Genomic DNA, 20,776 nt, shown 5'->3' with positions numbered 1-20,776 from the left:
AACTGAATTCACCTTCAAGTAATCTAACTGTTAAATCAATCAGCCTATTGTCTAATGGAGAAGCCCTTTGAAAGATATTATCTCACTCCAATTTAGTTGCTGGTTCATTATCTGCTTAAACAGGCCTTCTGTTCTTTCCTGCTCTGCCATGCATTGTATGATTTGGGGATTGTATGATCTTTGTATATAAAATATGCAAGATTTAAGCATCACTTGTAAGTGCTTTTCAATACTGATATCCATCATGTTAGAGGCTAGAATATTCTGTCACTGGCTCAGAAAAAAAGGAGAGCTCTCTAAGAGCATGGGTACAATTTAAGAGCTCGCTGAGGGCTGGTGCACAGCCTGAAGGGACACAGGAATCGAATCCAATGCACAGCAAGAGCTGTTACTTAACTTCTTTATTACATTTTAATTACTTTTTTGAACGTGACAAGCAATCAGAAGTTTTATTTGCAGCGGGCTCTACCTGCGTTTCTGGTGGTCCTACTTAGGAGTATAAGGAATACTTTAATGGCAGAGAGAATCAGCCATGGCTGCATCACAACTCTGACACTGCACTGAATGGAAGAATTGACAAAAACGTAAATCTTTTCTTCAAAAATGTCATCCTTTGCATTTTGTTTCCCCTCAGACTTCTCAGGTATTAAAAATCTGACTCTGCTTGAGAGGAAGCAAATGGCACGAAGACACCTCCATTCACAGGAGCTTGAAGGGTTGTCAGTAGTGGGAAGTTAAATAATCAGGAAGAGCAGAAAAACCATCATGTGGCAAGTTCCTGCTGCAAAGCAATAAAAAGGCCCTGTAACAGAGGACTGGAACCTCAGAAAGAAAAGTGTCAAATTGAGAAATGCATTGACAAAGATAATGCAGAAATAAAAGGTAAAATGTTTGGGGAGAGGCAGCAGTGGAAAGGAAAATTAGAAACAATTTGTACATAGCAGAGGCTTCAGGAAGTTCTCAAAGCATGAAGTAGACTAGACAAAGTTTCAAAACAGCCACTGGAAAGTTTAACACATTTTTGCTAGGTTGTGTATTAAATTAACCAATTTCAAATACCAGATCTGAAACCTCTTGTTCCAACCTCCATGTCATGTCTGCAAGCTGCCTTTTCAGAGGAAAACATAAACCCCAAGAAGAATTGGGCTGCCCTTGCTTCTGTACTGTTTCCCCAAAGAGGAAGATTTTATTATAATTTTAAGTTTGGTTGCGATGCCTACATGACAAGGGCAGATACCACAGGCCTGAAAGCAGCTCTGAATAAGTAATTTTGGTCTTGATCCCATAATCTGGCTAGGTCCAGGAAAAGATACCCATGAATAATGTTTCTCACTTTGCACACTTTTCTGCGATCACCAGCATTTATCAACACTGGCCAAGTACTTCAGGGAGAACAACAAGCTGCCTTGCACTAAAATGTTCAAGGTTTGTACACAGCATCAACTCAAGGTGGACTAACACACAAAGCCACATATGGGCTTGCTCAGCTGCCTGCTTGTGCCACTGCAAATGCATCCTCAAAGCTTGGAATAGGCTGGAACTACAGATTTTACTAAGCTCATTTATATATTGCAGTTAGCAACCCACTCCCAGCCCATCCAAAGAGACGGCATGTCAAAACATAACATTTTTCTCAGTGCACATAGCAAATCATTCACAATGCTCCCTGCAGACAAGCCATATGCTCCTCAGGACTTCATCCAGAGCCACACGTAACCGACTCTTCCTCTTGCACAGCCCAGCGATGGCAGCTTGGATAGCCATGGAAATCACCGTGTCGAGATCTGAAGGGGCTATTTCAGGGTCCCATCAGTTCACATCCCACATCTCCAAAACCCCTACACGGTGATAACACAGAGCATCTGAAGCCACTCACAGTAAATGAGGGCTTACCTCCCCAAGGTATCCAAAATTCACCCAAAGATAAATCTTATTTTCCTTTTGCATCTCAAGTCCATTCATATTGATAGTAAAAACTCCTACAGGCTTTGGAGACCTCTTATAACATGTTACACATGTGGAGAGGCTCTGAAGAACAATTTGAGCTACACCTGAACAAGACAGCTCAATTTGGCTCCAAATGGCTTCTTATTACCCAAGGCATGGAACTGCAGATTTCTGTTCAATTGCATGTTTTACCACATACTCCCCAGAAGTTAGGGAGTTGCTCTCCAGCTTTCTGCTGGAGAGAAAAATGGTTTTATTTATTTTGATTAATAAAGACTTTCTCAGATAATGGCATTTCTAGCATTTGCAAATCTGAAAACACTGTAAATCCCCAAAGCTTCCCTGCTCCAAGTCTTTTAAATCACAGGCAGATTTGAAGTCACTTTAAATCTCACAGAAAGCGATTCTCCATAAATCCCAGTGCAGCCAGGGTGTGTTAAACACATTTTGGGTGATAAGAATGCCTCGTGAAAGCACAGCTGTCGTAACGGGTCCAGCACATCAAGTCTGCTCACATCTGTCATAGACTTCATAGGAGGGGCTGGCTCTGGTAACACAGTGGAGTGCTTCTAAAGCATTATAAAAAGAAAAAGCATCATTTTCTGAAAGTATAATTTTTTTTCTGCCCCACTAAACTTTTTAATGTTTCCACCAGTGTTGATTTATTAGGATTGCTTTGGGAGACAGCACTTAGGAGCATCTTTTGCTATGAAATCCCAATGATGGAGAATAACTTTTACATCTTTTGATCTGTCCACTGTGAGAGATTTTGTTCATTAGGATGAAGGTGTATAGGGATTTTCTGTGTAACGTGTGCTCCTCCGAGAGCACGCCTGGGCTTGGTTAGGAGGCCACGAATGATGAAGTACTCCTGGATGGGTAAGTGACTCTGTTTCCATAGCACTTATTTCTCTATTTGAGTGAAGTAAGCAGTAGTGAAGAAACCCTGCCACCAGCAACGCGCTGTGCAAAGCTCACCAGGACTTTTTTCTCTTTGAACTGGGATTTGTAAGAGCCAGCAATGAAGCAATTAGCCTTCTGAAGACAGAAAGCTAATTAGCAGATGTCACATGCAAACAGTATTTGCCATATCACACCTTAGACATGTAAGGCAGAAGTGCTGACAGGTGTAAGCAACAAACTTCCACCAGAGCACTGCAGTCCCCCATCCCTGTGCCCAGGCACCAGAAAGTAGCTCTGACTGCTTTCTTGGGAAGCACACACATGCCAGGAAAGCCCAGATGGGCACATGGCACAGGCAGGGAGAACATCACCCTCCCCACCCGCTCCTGCCCCAGCATGTACTGGGCTTAAATAGCAGATTCTTCTGTATATTCAGTGATGAAGGAATATCTATACTTTTCACACCAGCTTGAAAAATTTTACCCTATCTATACCTGACTTTCATATGAAAAGAAAGAAAATCACTATTTTTCTATTAAACCTACACACAGAAAAAGCCAGGGCGTTTTCTTATCCAATGCTGCTACAGAGTATTTTTGTACCCATTATACATTTTGTTAATGCATAAATGACAACAGAAAATATTTTTATCTTCATCGAAGTCCTTCCAATGGTACTAAGCAACTCCTTCGAGAAATTAAGGCTCCACCAAGAGCTAGTCCATAGGCGAGAGCACATCTGGAGCACCACAGGTTTGCAGCTGGCCCATATGCTGCAGACTTCAGCTTTGCACGCATCAGGCTGCACACCTCCCACTCCAGTGTGCTTGAGAAACTCTAGAGTACCCAGGAAATTAATAAGCACATTCTTATCATGTGAAGAAAGTGTTGCCTCTTGAACACCTTCATTTGTAAACAAAAGGGGGCCACATATGGAGTTGAAATCTGAGTGCTATTTTCTGCACTGAACTCCGTTTCAGATACTGGTGCCTGTGGGTTCACTTTAGATACTGGAGTTGTTGAGATTCCTGTAATTTCAATTATAACTTGTTTACTCAGAATAAAACAGACATGTAGCTATAACTCTAACTTGATACCAGGTTTGGCCAAGCTGACAGTTTGTTACTAAAAATTGTAAGTTACTTTTTTGCTCAAGTGCTTTATTTTAGTTTTAAAATTACTTTCCAGTGCCTGACATTTTTTTAGTTTTACTTCCTGATTACTCTTTTTGGCTGCCAAGAGATGCTATAACTCTAATCGTGTTGCAGATGAATTTAGTCTCTGTTGGGAACAGCAGCTCGTATATGGGATTTTTTTTTTATTATTTAGTTTTAGGGAAGGTTTTATGACCCTCTGAAAGAATATATTTAGGCACTTTTTTTAAGTTATTTTCCTTTAAGTGACTGAGTCAATTACAACCAATTCAGTGCAAACATTTATATCAGAGTTAAACACAGATAACAACAGTGAATAAGAAATGGGAAGATATATACAGAAATAGCCAGAGAGACTGTGGTATGGCTGTTTATAACTGTGATTACTGCTTTAATAGCTTGGAGTTCTTTTCCATTATAGTTATTCAACTGAAAGTTAAGTTGTACTCAGTTTCAACCTATAAAGTCTAATTCAGGAATAAGAGTAGCAATTCAGCACAACAGGGCCCAGCCTCAGGGCATCACGGAGGCGTCCTCCTACCTGCAGCCATCGGGCTAGATCCAGAGCAAAATTTCTGCTCCTTTTACAGGGCATTGAAGCAAGTCTCAAGGGAGAGGCCTGAAAGACAAAAGCACTCTGCAGCCCTGCCTGCATGGAGTTAAAAGAGTAGTTAAGGCAGAGTACAAAAGCTATGTTCAAAGGCTACACATAGATGCTAATGGCATCAAAAGCAGGGTGCCTGCTAGCTGGGAGTTGCCTTTTTGTGTGGGGATTGAACAAAATCAATCTATTTCAATTATTCTTTACATTGTTCTGAGTGCAGGAAGGTGGGCTAAATGTCTCATTTTGGCACTGGGGTCACACATTCAATAGGACTGTAAAGCACTGCTACATGGAAAGCTATTGATCTGAATTATCTTTAATCAATATTCCAGATAAACAGTGAAACCATGATCTAGGATGTACCTGCTGAGAGGTAAATACAGAAGGAGTTGGGCTGACTCCCTCCATCAGGCATCAACCCAGCCATACCACTTCCAGCTTGCAAGTAGCTTGGTGGCAGCCAGCGCTGATGTCCAAGTTGTGTTTCACACAGTATCTCTATGAGTGTGCCTTGAGCCAGCAAAAATAAGCGTTCAAGCCAGGGAAGACCTGGAGAGAAAACCGCACTCATGCACAAAGATCAGTGTGCTCTGTTATCAAGATGCACAGCAGATTCTCCCAAAAGAAGGTACATCGCACTTTATCGTTCATTACAAGCCTGTTTGTCCTGTTTTCCGGAGCTTTATCAATGCATTTTGGAATCCAAGTCCAATATTTAGCACCATCTTAGAAGACAAGTTGGGGCATGGGGAAGGATTCCTGGTTTAAATGTACCCCTCAGTGACCTCCTACTAGTGCACAAGAGGCTTTTTTTTAAGTTTAAGAAGCCTGAATATTGTGTCATTCTGCACAGTTGTTATACCACAAAACATGCACCACTTTCAAGGAACACAGCCGGATCTGGAGCGTCCAAACCATTCATAAATACCATAGCTGTAATTTATGTCCAAAGGTCTACTGCAATGGCTGAAAACAGCAAGGTAATCCCACAAATGCATTTATTCCAATTCACCTCACACAGTTAGACAGTATTTCCGAACTGTAGTCACTGGGAAAGTGTTTTTAAATAAATTCTTCATAAAACCAAAGTTGCAAAGTCTACCAAACAGGTGTGTCTATCCTCAGCACTTTCATCTAGATTCACCAGTATATAAACCTCACAGAAAAGCCTTCAATGCTGAATATTAAATGCACTGAAGACGGCAAATATTGAATATACAATGCACTAAAGATGGCAAATACCATTTTATCTTCATGTAACTCTGGTATTCCAGAGCTCTGAGCTTTCAAACACCATTTGTTGCACCCTGGTATCTTTATACAGTAGCAGTGCAAGTAAAGCTACAGCCAATAGAGCCTGTGACTACTTCTCACATGCTAAATCCACATGAATAAATCTTATTAAGCTTAAAGGCAAGTGGTTACTGCACCTGTTTGATAGATTTATTATCCCCACAACCTAGTGCACTGATGTGAAATGCAGGCATGAATTGAATAGTTGCACCGTACAAACAGCCAGCTATTAGTTATATTATGGAAGCAAGAAGAATATTGATAAGGTGCTCCATTGGGATATTTAACAAGTGCCAAAGCCTAGATTGAAAGAGGCATTTGTCTATGAAAGTCAATGGAGATATACATCCTCATACCAGCTAAATTTCACTCATATAGCATACAAGAAAGCAAAGGAGAAAAAAAAAAAGGCAAGGTGGGTGGTTCTATTATGTTAATCAACTTTCTGTAGCTACTATGGCTTCAAAGTTGACCCTGCCTCGGTTGGGTGGTGGACCAAAGACCTCCAGAAGTGCCTTCCAATCTAAATCATTCAGCAGCTGTGCTTCCAGCCAAGCCATGTGTCAGCCCCGCCAGCCCGCTGTGAGCTGCCATTAGCCACAAGTCCTTGTCAAAGCATCTGATAAGCTGGAGGTGGAGGTTTGGGGGACATGCCAGACACCCCTCACTTTCACAGGAAGCCTTCACTTAAAAGCACAGACTGACTTTTCTAGGAAACCTAGACAGCACAGTTACACTTCTTCATAGTTTCAGTTTTCAAGAATTTAAGTGACACACACTACCTTCTCCCCCCCTAAAATTGTCTGACATTTGAGAGCCACTGATTAAATAGAGTAAAACAGCCACCTCAGGGATGAGGAAAACCCAGCTACCTTGTAGAGGCGGACTTTTGCTAAAGGTCACACTGTGTTATGCTATGCATGCTTTAAAGCCTTTCTCAGGGCAAGTGATCCTTACACCTGGCTTCAGACTATTCTACACCACCTCATTTCTTTCCTCAGTGATGTTAATAACGCTTTTGTCTTCTCTTATATGTCCACACTATTTATGTTCTGTCTCGTAACGAGATATTTTGCTGGTCCTAGTCATTTGGGTGTCCCGACAAGGCAGGATTTGTTCTTTCATACATATAAACTGTGTGAAAATCAGCTTTAAACCATTTGACTTTAAAGTCTACTTCTATTAAGCTATACTGAATCAAAAACAAGACGTTCATCTCCTCTTATTCCCATCTGCTTCAGTACATTTCAGAGAACATTACCTTATTAGAGATTTCTAGTGAAAAAAATTATTGCTATTCTAAAATAGCTTAGACTGGTGTGAGTGTTACTGACAGCATTTAAGAACTCATTGCATGCAGCCTAATGAGAGAAGTCTGTAGTATAAGAGGTACTTCAGAAAGAAATATCACTTTATGCTTCTCTGAAGTTTGGCAGTGTAGCAGGAATTAAAACCCCGGTATAGAGCTTCTCAGAGGCCAGAGTCCATCCCAAATCCAAATTCTGCACTTCTACAGTGTTTGTACCAGGCTGTTTTTCCTGCAGTCAGCATGCACTTGCCAGTTGTGAAACTGTCCAAGATACAGAAAGAACAGGTTTAGGAAACGCAATGAATTTGTATATTAATAATCATTTTGTCCAAGAGCATCTCCGAAGTCCCACTTACAGCTGAAAACTACCATGGATAACGAGTTTTGATCCTCTTTCACTAGGACTTTCTTTTTTCTAAAGAAGGTGCACAATTTTTCAAGCGGGCAGGCAAGTGGTGTCCATGGCAGAGGAGCAGGAGGGGACAGGCAGGGCAGCGGGCAGCCTGCAGTCACAGCACAGGCAGGGCTGGCACCCAGCTCTGGGGTTCGGGAAGCACCCACCAGTGCTGGGTGTCAGACTTCCTCACGGGGGATCAGTGGCTTCAAGTGCTGCATGAGCGACAAGCAGTCAGAAAAGTTAAAAAAAAAAAAAAAAGAGTTTTCCAAGCACATATTGGGGTTGGGGAAGGGAGGGCAGGAACAAGTGCTGTGTTCTCCCCCACCCCAGAGCCTCACAGAATAAAAACAGCCTAAGTAATAAATAAATCAAATAAATAAAACCAGTCTGCCCTTCCCAGCTACACCAGGGGAAATTACTAAATAAAATCTCTTTTCACAAGGAAATTAGAAAGCTCCAAGGCAGTGCTTTTAAGGGAGGCTTATGTCTTCCTTCACAGTGGAGGCAGTAGCTAAGGACACAAGACTACAGCAGATTCAGATCCCAGCTTATTCAAAAAATTAGAACAGATCTTCCAAAATAAGGTAAGAGCATGAAATTAAAGAAAGCTAATATATCAAGTTAACAGCTTCTAGTGCTTGCAAGCTCTTCCTGAGGAATGGAAAGCGCAATTATTTCATAGTGCATCTTCCTGAAAAGCCTTCACACTCTGTTGCAAACAAAATCTTTACTTGTTTACCCAAATTTTCTCAGCTGTCAGTCACCAGATCTGTCATGACTGCCATTCAGTTATTGTTTTCCACTCTTCATTCAATAACTTCTGCTAGTATCTCTGGGCCCAGGCGGGTTGCTCGCAGAGGACCCATTTCCAGTCCAAGTGCTCGGCCACCATATTCACGTGCACTCACTACCTACAATGTTTATTTCTTCAGCTGGGTGAGAAAGCCAAGACTCCAAACCTTCTTGCACCAACACTAGGAGATACTAGTGGGGTCCTTCAGATCACAAAGCACAGAGAAGTTAAATTCTGATATTCCATTAGTTAGGCCAAGAATTAAGCAAGGGGAAAAAATACTTAATATATAGCTTTCCACAATCTCTAATATTTTGAGCACGCATTAGTTATGAAAGAGACACCCAGTAACAGCTCCTCAGTGCCATACAAGTGTATGTGAGGGCATGCAGAACATGGGTCCTGACATGGTTTTGTTTGCTTGGTAACCATAACCCTATTCTTCAAAATTCACTCCCACGTTGTCCCTCTTCTCCCTGCTTGTCCATCCAAAATGAGCTCCAGGGCAAGTGAGGCACCTGGGAAGTATCAGTACCTGCAGAGAACCTGAGAACATCTTCTCCTCATTCTCCAGGCAGTAAAAGGGAGAACAGAAACGTCTCCCACACTGAAAACCCACTGGATTTATTTATAGTTCGGGCTCCAAAAAGGCTAGTAAATTTTTTTTAAAGATCACCTCTAATTATGTACCAGTAATTTGCCATCCAAAAAAAGAGTCAATTGCAGGTGCAGATAACAGCATTTGGATGTCTAATTAATTGATGAGTCTCACAAATCAAGCAGATGTCCAAGAGCTATATGTTGCCTTTACAGTTTTTCCAACTTCTGATTCTGTGCACTCGGAGACACCAAAAATGTGGAGTTTTAGGGTCTGGTACATTTTTAGCCCAAGCCTTCTATGCAAGAAACAAAACAAGAGTCCTCCAGGTGGTCGCACACTTCTTAAGACTCTGAACTGTAAGAGTTGGGGAATAATACACATATGTGCTGAAGTTTGCACTCCAGCTGTCTGTATGCAGAGCGCTCACCACGGACACATACCCTCTGTGGCAAAACAATGTTTAATTCAAAACAAAACACAAAGCTAGCTTCAGGGATTTGAACATTTGCAGTCTCAGCACAATCCCTCTTGAGGAGGCCTGGATGCTTTTGCAGACCGTATATAGGTCTTCAGTGTAACATGCCATGACAGCATGTGCCACAGTTTACTATATGGCTCCCAACTGGTAAGGCTGAGAGCGAGGAAGAGGCTGGGAGGAAGAAACAAGCAGACATAGAGGCAGGTAGCAGCAAAGGTACTAGGAAATCCCATTCTTCTTGTCTATAACAGCCCTAAAATACACACAGGGAGCCACTGGTAAGCGTGAACCACCCCACTCACGGACCCAAGCTTAACCTTTCCTGCAGCTTCTGCGACATTAAGTCATAGATTGGCCTTCACTGTAACCGCTGTAAGTGGAAGGGATGCCCTGGTCACACCCACACCACCACGACAGCCCCGAGCCCAGTGCTCTCCCACCTAGCCGAAATACCAGCTAGTGGCAAAGAGGACGTGGCAAACCTGAGGCGGATGGCCAAAGCAGCGTGCTGTGCTGAGCCTTGCCATCACAGGAAGCCTGGAGACAGGTTGATAAGCAAAGCAGTCTCTACACCACACCTAGTTACGCTGGAGACCAGAACCGATTATGCAGCCTCAACTCCAGCATAAAACCCCTCTTTGCGCCCAGTCCGCCAAGGTCAGAACAGAAGGTAGCTCCTACACAGCAGCAGTCGTCTTGATTTTTCAGGGTACTTTGTAGGCCAGACCAGAATTTCCTCGAATTTGTTGGTTGGTTTGCAGCACCACATTGCCATCTGCTGTCCCTCGCCTTCCCTGGCAGCCTCACCAATAAGCAGGTGAAATACAGCAGCACAGCTAGCTCAGTCTAAACAAAGCTGTTCAAAATGCAAATAGGTCTGCAATCCATCACTTATCTGAATGGATTTTAACATTTTCATTAACTCTTTAAGAAATACAAGACATGACCTTGCAAGGACGCAGTCAGATTAAGTGTCACAAACAAAAAGCAGTGTACAAGAGCGGTGCAGGTATTAAGTCTTGGCACATTAGGACGTTAGCATGCACAGGTGTATCACTTCAAAAACAGCTTTTTTATACGTGAGCAATTCAATCATTCAAGAATAAATCATGCCTCTTCAGCTGATGTCTCGTTTTTGTCATCCAAACATACAATAGTATTCTTTAACTCATTCTTGAAATGATGCACCACGCTATTTGCGGCAGATTTAACCTTCCACTTAAATCCTGCGTGCAACCAAGCAAGCTACCTCCTTTTGCAAACAATCTTGATGGCCTGCCCAGTTTTTTTTCTGAAGAACCTTCACAAAGGGCTCTATTAAATACATGCTTAAGCGGTGGCTTTGGGACAAAGTTACCCAGACTCAGGGGATAGAATTTGGGTCTTAATTATGTTGGGAAATTGGAAGAATAGCCTTTTTCAGAAAGTTACCTGGATATGAAAAGCGAGAAAATAAATCTAGCAAAGGTAACTCCTTCCTCAGCAGCTGGTATCCCGCCTAGTGCGCTCAGCAGGGCACAGTCCTCTATTAGGGTGAGTACAGTTGCTCCATTTGCCTAACGATAATGAGTTTGTGTACGGGCCATAGGCAAACAGTCACTGAAATATTTTAGGCAAGATGTACTGTTTTTCTTGTTTTGTCCTCCTTGCTTTACAAAACATTTTATAACAACACAGCATCTTCAACACATTTTACTTAACTCGTGTGTTACACTCCCCCTTCCACCAGCTTGGCAAGAAAGGTCAAACAAGCAGGATCTCCTTGGAGGCTGCACCTCCTCCTGGCACCTCCCTGTCCTGGCTCTTCCTTCACAAGCTCCTGAAGGCAGGAGCCCCATTTTGCATGTAGGGAGGTAAAGGACACTCCCAGGGATGAATCGCAGCTCATTTCGACCCCATCTTCAGCATTGCCAATGCATCGTAAAAACCTAGAACACACTGCTCTTCACAAATCATTTAATTTCACCATGTCTTCTCTTCCTCTGTCTGTAGGATGGAAATAAAAGCCCTTACTAGTGAGGGATGTTGAGGGGATCAGTCGCACTCATTCAGTACTCCAAAAGAAGTCTAAACCAGTAGCAGGGAAATAGCATCAACCATCTCTGCTGCCTGAGTAAACAGAGTAGAGCGAGCATCACCCATTAACTTCCAGAGGGAAGCACAGGACCACAAGACCAGGCTACACAGAGGCACAGAAACCAACGGGGGGAATATAAAACACCGACAAGAACATAGAAACAACAAGGTATGAGGCTGTTTCTTACTAATTCTGGCTAGCCTAACTTGCATGCCTACTACATATACATTAATCCCTTTTACAGCTCACAGTGCAAGCTCAGGAGGAAGCAAACAGATGGACAATGACTTATCATTGGAAAGACTTGGATCAGCAACTTAGAAATTCAGATTGCTACAGGAAAAGCAAGTTAGTCATCCAAATAAATAGATATGCCCTGGGGAGAAGAAAAATATGGATAGCAATAGAACTAAAAAAAACCTTAAGAAAAGTAAAGACTATGAGTATGCAGAAGACAGAAACAGCTATAAAGTGAATATAAAGAGAAAAGAGCCAAGGCAACACATGCATATACAACTCACTGCTAAATGCTCTTTTCTTGCGTGACTACATTTACAACACAATGAAAGAAAAATATTTAGGTCTTAAAAGCACTAAATATATTGGCCTTTGTAACATACAGGTCCATATATTTGTGTTCTCTCAGCCACCTTTATATTTCCTGGCCCTGAAGTTTTACAGAGGAAGACTGAGGCTGCCTAGTTCCCAGATGCACCCAGCTATGCACGCACAAACCCCTTGCAGCACACCTGCGCTACGAGTCACGGGGCTGCAAGCAGCCAGGGCGCCCCAGCACTGCGAGAGCCATATACCCGCCACGTCTGGCCAGCACCACATATGCTCTGACATTGCAGGGGAATTTCGGCACATCCTAAAAGTTTTGGGTAGTCCAGGCATGGGGTCACCCAGGAGCATACATGTGATGCACAGAGTGTCTGCCAGCAGCACCAGACCCCCTGCACAGGCACTGTGGGGTGCATGTTCACCTTCTGCGCACCAGCAGCTAGATGTGATAGGATATTCAGGGTATATTAGGGTTCAAGATTTAAGATTAAAATTATTAGGAGGTGAAGGTCACAGAGCAGGATCTCTTTGGCAATAAAGAGCTTTTCTGGAGTCATTTCTTTTAGATATATTCTAGAGGAAGCAACCTTGCCAAAGCAGATGATGGTCTGGATGATCTAATCATCTCTCATGTCAGGACTGTGTCATTACCTTCAGTTTGCATTACAGATTACGTGTAATACACAGTGTCTAGAAATAGCATATGCACAGCAGGTTATTCTCCTGGACCCTGTTGCTTTGCACCTGTCCAGAAATTGTTTGCCAGATCCACAGATGCAAATTCTGGTAAGTCAGAGGCTATCATCTTGTTCAACAAGAGGACACAGGGATAAAGAGCTGAGATACTGTTGGTATTTACCCTTCACAGAAGGCAGGAGGAAAAAAAAAAAGAAAAAGAACAAGACAAAAAAACAGAGCCACAGGAGTATTAAGTACTCCCTCCAGGAGCACGTCAGACATCTGGCAGTGAGAGACAGTTACACTAGCCCTTGCCCTGTTTCCATCTACTTGGTAAATTAACAGGGATGAGCTACTTATTACTCTGGCTGCTATTTCCCACTTCTCTGTATAGCAATAGCATCAGAACAGCAAAGAGGCTTTGCCTGGGAAACAAACCCAAGAGAGGCCCAAAGCAGAATCCACGTTGGCATCGTTCGATTAGAGCAGGAGAGTTCCAAAGGATTTATCTTCAGGTGTTTCCAGATGGAGGTTGAGGTTAAAGCTAACTTATTGTTTTGATAAAAGTACCATCAACATTCAGTGCCTCAAAGAAAGTTTATCAAAAAGGTGTACTTTTTAAGAAAAAAAAATACTGTAACCCACAGCTTGTTTTGACCAGACTGGACTTCATCCTTTCTCCATTGATAAGAATTCTCGTGATTTTCCTCTTAAATTCTGTAGAGTTAGCTGCGTAAAGAATTTAGAAGCCTGAACAACAGAAACAAGAGAGGTAGGTCACACAGGTGAGGGAACCCCATGCTTTTTTCTTGAACACAGGCAGAAAGATCCTGATGTTTCAGCCTGCTTCCATCAGTGCTTTATTTCCTCCTGATGCCACGGAGCTGCACTGGAGTAGGGATGGCAGAAGCAGGGGTATCACAAAACAGCCAAAGAATAAGAGGTCTAAAACATTAGAAAATATTTTGATTCTGAAATTGCTTCCAGCCCAAGCACCATGACTGGGTACCACACTTCATTGGGTTCAAGAACATATTTCATTACAGTTATTTCAATTTACCTCCAAGAAATGGATTTCAAATATGTGAATATTTGGAGCAGAAACATTTGAAATCTTCCCATCACCAAGATTATACAAAAAACCCACCTATTTCGTATACTTAGTGAGAGGCTGTAGCACTCTGTGACACCCCTTAGCTCACCAAAAGCGGTCAGCCAAAGAACAGAACAGTCTAAAGGTACAGTTTGCTTATCATTGATGCAACGCATACCCACCCATCTTTCTGTTATATTCAGCACTGCAGAGAGGTAGGAACCTCCAGTTACAGCTGTGTCAGCCATGGCAAAGCCTTGGGGGAATTAATAGTGGTTCACTCTTTCACTCAAGACATCGTTACAGACAAAAGTTCAGTAACATATGCATCAACTCCCTTCTCCCCATTTATTATCCAGGAGAAGCAGAACTAATTAAATATCAGCCTCAAACAGCCAATTCTTTCAGCATGAGGGAGATTGTGAAAAATCACATTCTCCCATTAACTTCCCATGCAGTACCAGAAGAGCTAAGTTAGAAACCCACCAGCCTGAAGACATTTTCTCCTCCAATTTACATTTTAATGGGACAGCAGAGGGCTTATTGCTAAGTGCCAGGAGCTGATAGAGCTGTGCACATTCTGAGGGTCTAATAAATGCACTGACCCATATTTTTCACATTTTATGGGACAGTGGGGGAAACTGCTGAAAGAGCTCGTTTGCAGCTATGTTAATTACAGTTTCTATGGGAAAGCTGAGGAACATGCCACGAAGAGCTACTTGCAGATGCATTTGTGGGGCAGTTTAATCTACTTTTTAGAGCAGGTAATTGCATGCTGGAAGGATCCTAGGTTCTTGTGACAGCTGGACCACTGGGCTCTGTGGTGGTCATGGTCAGACCTTGACCTTCCTGGGCCATTCAGACAACTTACAAAAGCTATAAAGGCAGTAGAGCTTTACTGGGCAAAAAAAAAGCATTAGAATTGAGCTTTCTCATGTAATTAGGTCCTACCAAGGAACTGTAACAAACTACAGAGGAGTTCATAAAAAGTTCTCTGTGGCATTCATTTCCTCTGATCTATCCCCAACACTGATTGCAGCTATTGGATAGGTGTTTCTCCTCCTCTTATCACAGCGGGGAAACAGGCAGAGCTAAAGGGAGCCCCGTGCTGCCGTCCTGCTTGTCAGCTTTCAGAAGAACAGCTATGCAATTTGAGAAACGTCAGCTTTCATCACATACATCAGAGCCCTTCAATCCACATCTCGTGGCAGAGGAGAGAGGCTGACATTGGTATGCGTGAAATGAGTAGGAAAGTGAGCTATGGAACAGACAACAGAATTGCTTAATTTAAAAATAGCAATTCAGCACGGGGGAAAAAAGTCAGCAGAAGGAGAGTCAGGTTTGTCCTCTCTGGCATGCAGCATGTGGGGCTCTACCAGGGCTCACCAGCTAACCTGGCCCTGCAGACACCTTCCAAAGCTCTAGGAAGAAATCCTTCACAGATGGTCTGTGCAGTGTCTCATGCCAATGGCAATTTCTCAGGGTATCTCCTGAGCAAGGCAGGAACTGGGACATGAAGTTTCTTAATAGTTCCCTTACACCACTCACTTAAGTCCAGTCTGGGTCCCTATTTAAGCAGGCAGTCACCCTGTGAATGTCTGTGTACTTTAAGTATTAAGCAATGTTGCACTGAAAGACGACAAATCCCTGGTTATTTTATTATGGGGATCTTGAGAAGGAAAAACAATGACCACTTGGCTGTTGTAACTGATCCCAGAAGAAACACTTGGGGCAGTCACTGTTAGTTTTTAAGTAATGTTGATTTTCAGGAGCTGCGATCTACATGTCATGGAGATACTGGAAGCTTTAAGATGACTTGTCAGGTTTAATAAGAATTTTTATTTAGTTTTGATATCAAAAAGCTTACGAAGGACTTGGAAGCTTGTAAGAAGTATTTTTTCATTTCTTCCCATTCTCAAGATCTGCTGCAGTTTCAGCCATACCTGCCATGGCTCTGAGCTGCTTCACTCCCTAAAGAGAAAGTATTCTGAACAGGCCGATACAGTTTTAGCCAAGCAAGAGATGTTCTCTAGGGTCATAACTGCTTTGAATCTAAATTATTACAGTTTGTGTTTATAAAGCTACCCTCCATAAGCCAAATCTTATATCTTTAAAGCCAATTTACTGGCCTGTGTTATGCAGCTCAATACCAAAAGAAAAAGGGGAAGAGTCAAAGTGAAAAAAATAACAATTTAGTCACATAAAGCAATTGCACTATCCTGACATTTTATCAGCTCTTTAAAAATGAAAGAAACAGAGACAGATATCTTCATTGACTAGGTTGGTGCCCTTTCAATACCAAACTGATGAACAATTGCATTAAGCTAGCCACATATTTATGAATACCTTATAGCTTAATAAATTGTTATTGAGCAATGAAAGTTTATGTAGACAACTAGAAATGTCAGAATAATATTACACAGACACCATAACATGGAGTATTACTCATTTGAATCACAGTCCAATGAAAATAAAACCCGAGTGCTTGTTTTATGGCTTCGCCCTCATAGCAAACTTCAGTTTTGCAGTCCTTTCTCACTACTTGGTGACTCAGCACAGCAAAATACTCCACAGATGTAATTTTTATTTACCAATAATTGATTTTTCGTTAGAGAGCAATAGGCTTAAGTTTAAGATATAGAAAGACAAAGTGCAGAGATAAAGGTGGCCAAGAGGTAACTATAGAGACAGTTTAACAATAAAGTGAGAACAGACATTTCCTCTGCCAAGGAGAGCAGGTACACCAGCAGTTTCCCCACTTCCTCGTGCCTCCTTCTAAGAGATAAGCAATTAAGTGTTATGTTGTCTAGAAGAGACACATTTACATTGATCTCTTACCAGAGGAGCATAAGAGAAAGAAAAAGCAGCTCTGTCTGGTTATCTTCTCTCCCAGACACCTACCTTGCTTCCTAAGAGACACAGAGCTGGGCTAAAACAGACCACACACACCAGCCCCCTTTGCAAAAAATCAAAGAAATCTCATTCCAGATGATCCATCTCCCATCAAACACTTAAACTGAAAGCTCCTTGGAGCAGGAATGGGAGTCTTAAACATTTATATTATCTTGGAGGGACTGCCAAAAAAAGTAATCATCTCCTTTGCACAGGATCCACCAGAAACACAGAATGGAAAATTGAAAATCATTTTTCAGGCTATACCTTATGTCTTCTGTATCTGGCTACTTTACTGCCATCTTACGTAAGGAACACTGACCTTTAAGGGGGGGGGACCTCCAATTTTAATCCAAAAATTAACCCAGGCTTTCAGCAGTACCAGTGGGGGAAGAAAAAGTTTGTTCCCCCTAGAATAAGCAGGAGCTGAGGACTTGCTGGGCTGCTCTCACACACAGCATGTGAAGAAACAGGCCCAAAACCCTGTATTAAGTTGTGCAGATCAAGAATTAGAGCTCTTCTTCGAAGCTGTGCCTTGACACACAAAATATTTCACCAAGAAACATATCTCTAGAAGCGGATCCGTTATCAGAACACAGCACTTTTGGACAAAAGCCTTCTTCAAAAAACCTACCTGGAAAAAGACACAGGGAGAGGTAGGGAAATCAAATTACAGATTACCAAAACACTTTGGTCATGCTGTAACATTGAGGTAGATGTACTCAGCTGCTACATATACAACTCCAGGTGGGTAGGACATAGGAAGTGGCCAAGGACCAGCAAGGAGCCAAGAATAAATGCATTTTGTAGTCCCTGCTATAAACACACACGTACACCAGTTCCCTGTAACAGATAAGGTTTGGGTAAGAGCATAGTATCATCTGAAGAGGTAAATTCTCCTAAACCAATACTGTTCCTTCAGATTGTTGCTAGAAACACCAAGGACATTGAAACAACTAAGTCATCCCTTGCCACAATTGCCCTAGAAGTGCAATGCAGATTTGATGCTCAACTCTGAATTTTCGTTTGCTGAGCAGAGCTCACCAGAGCACTCCTTAATGCTGCTCATCCTTCCAACTTCCTTTTCCTGACTAACTACCCTACATTGCTTTACTAGGGCACAACTGCAATCTAAAGGTGTTCAGGAAAGGAAAAAAAAACCCACACCACACCAGCTCAGTTAGCCACGCTCCCTTAAACACTACATGCTGTCTCCTAACTGACTTCATTAGCATTGGCCCATTGACTTCAATCAGAACCAAACCATAGGTTCCCCAAAAGCTCATTGCTTCTGTTACCTGCTCTCTTCCAAAACACATAGGTCTAGACTCCACAGGGATATAAATCTCAGTAACCTCATTGATCCAATCAATAGATCTCATTGAGGCTACACACACCACCACCTTGTTTACATCCAGAAAATATAAAGCAATTAGAACAGAGCTGGCATATTCTAAAAAAATATTACACATTTTTAAAGTAAGGCATTCCAACCTCTTTTCCTGTTCCCTTCCTCTCCCATTACCTTTGCATCTTTAGATCAGACTTGCTATTTTTTCCTGTTTACATGAAGAGTATAGTTAATAAGTGCATTGGACACAATGAGGAACTGAATAGGGGACACTCATAGCCAGTACATGCGACATAGCACATAGAACAGCCCCAGCACCCAGAGACACCCACCTTACCCTAGCTCACAGCACAAATCTGGGTGCTGGTAACCACAGCACCATGAACACGCAGGGAGGCAGAGGGGAGGAACAAGGACACAACAACATATGACAACACCCCTCCCAAAGCAGTGTTTGCACAGTGATCTCCGCCAGCCACAGCCGCCAACACTTGCGACAACAAAGCCATGGGTTTTCCAGAGGTCGGGTGTGTCTACAGGAGTTCCAGTCACCATTTAGATACCCTGAAAATAAGTAGTAAAAGCAATGCCTTCCACCCATGCACCACCCCACAGTAAACACACAGGCACATCAAAACATCCATCTGCCTTGGCATGTGCAAACATAAAGGTGCCTATAGGTGCACGCTCAGATGCAAGCATTTAAGGCCCAAGTGAACTAAAACCTCTTTTTTTGCTGGGGTGGTGGGGTGGGGTGTTTGTTTTATTTGGGCATGGGGGTTGTTTGGGGGTTTGTTTTCCTTAAGGAAAAAAAAATACTCCCAGACATAGTCCCATAAATTAATTTCAAATCCCATAGACCGTAAAAAGTTTTATAGCAAAACAACATTTAAATGCTATGGAATCAGCTACATGGGGCTTTTTGACCAAATAGCAGAAAACTTATCAAAACAATTTATTAGTTTCCTCTCTCAAAGAGCATGCACCTTTTTTTGCTTCATTTGATGGCTCTAACATCATGATCTGATACCAGGCCTTTAGCCTGCTACCTCACTCGCCACACACACCCCTGTGTCTCAAGTGCAAATACCTGTTTCATGGAAAAGAAAGAAATATATATATAAAATCAGATATCTCAGTCTAGAGAATCTCAAACTTAAAACAGATTGGTTTGGAGGTTGTAAGACAACTTAAACTGAGAAAGATTAGCTAAAACAAAGCCAGTGAGTTTTCTCTCCACCCTCAATTTTACCTTATCCAAATAAGAGATTTAGGGTTTTACCTCAAGTGCAGTGAGGTTTTACCTCAAATAAAAGGAACAAAGTATGAAAGTTCTGACTGCAGTGAGTGGAACTTTACCCAGAAAGCTTTTTTTTTAATCAAGACAGAAAAATGCCTGCTTGAGAAATAATTCATTTACAAAAAACAAGAGTAATTCAAAGAAGTCATTAAAATGCATAAAGTGATTCAAATTTATCCCAAAATTGACTTTGCAACATTTAATAGATGCACTTAAGTTCAGGCACCTCTATAGAGGACCTTAGCTGCCATTAAATCAGACCTTGTAACAGTGTGCAAGAGGAAACCCTTTCCATCTGGAATTCAAATGATTACATGGTGCAGTACTCTGCTGTTCTGAAACAATTTCAAGTAATATTTCTGAAACCCCAGCCTCAGAGGTACAGCTTCGCAGACAGAGCACATAAAACTGACAGAACTCTTACTGCAAATAAATAACAGTGGCTACATCCAGAAAACAATACCAGCCTACACATCGCTTGATAAATATCCCCTATTAAGAAGCTCCAGCATTTTACAAGCTTATCAGATAACTAGCAGCGATCACCTTATAATCCATTTTAATTCACATCAAAAGATGTTTTTTCCTCCTTTGAGGAGAGCCTTTCTGCAGCCAAGACATTTTAAGCAAAGCTACAGATCTCTGAAAACACAGGACATATTTCAACTGAAATACCTTAATTTGAATTATCATATTGCATTTTCAAACCTATTATGAAGCTTTACCTTAAAGTCAGCATGGCTTCACTGAAACACATCCATTTTCATCCAAACCAGTCTATAACAACAAGTGCTTGCTTACCTGGCTGCTACCTAAGACACAGCATATTGATCCAGGAGGAAGACCTCACCAAGGATGGCTACCTTCCACCAGCAAAGGTCACTAAGACATGATATCTACTCCCAAAGACACCCAACATGCCCAGCTAGTGGGATATTATCCCTTTTATTAACCAACCCAGCGTCCCTCAGGCTTTGCAGGTGGCCTTCGTTCTGGGGCAAACTCAGCTCAGCTGGTGAGCAAGATGAGGTGCAAGAAAGCAAGTGATGGCCCTCAGCACAGGCCATCTGGAGAGCCACAAAACAGCAGCAAGAAGCACAGGGACACCTGAGGTACTTGGTGCGGGACAGTGCCTCTGATGTTCCTCTAGGCAGAAACCACAGCCCTACCAACAAAAGTATGAAAATAAGCGTTAATATTGTGGCATTCCTAACATCTAAGATAGGGATGGAAAGGCATGAAAAACACCAGAAGAGAAATATTTTCCTCTAGAAAGCTGAACAGCTTTGTAATCTCATTATAGCTGATTGCAGCATGACTTGTGCCAGGCAAGAGGGAGTTCA

This window comes from Phalacrocorax carbo, chromosome 7 (assembly GCF_963921805.1).
Source record: "Phalacrocorax carbo chromosome 7, bPhaCar2.1, whole genome shotgun sequence".
Classification (NCBI taxonomy): Eukaryota; Metazoa; Chordata; class Aves; order Suliformes; family Phalacrocoracidae; genus Phalacrocorax; species Phalacrocorax carbo.
Note: the sequence above shows the minus strand (reverse complement) of the source record.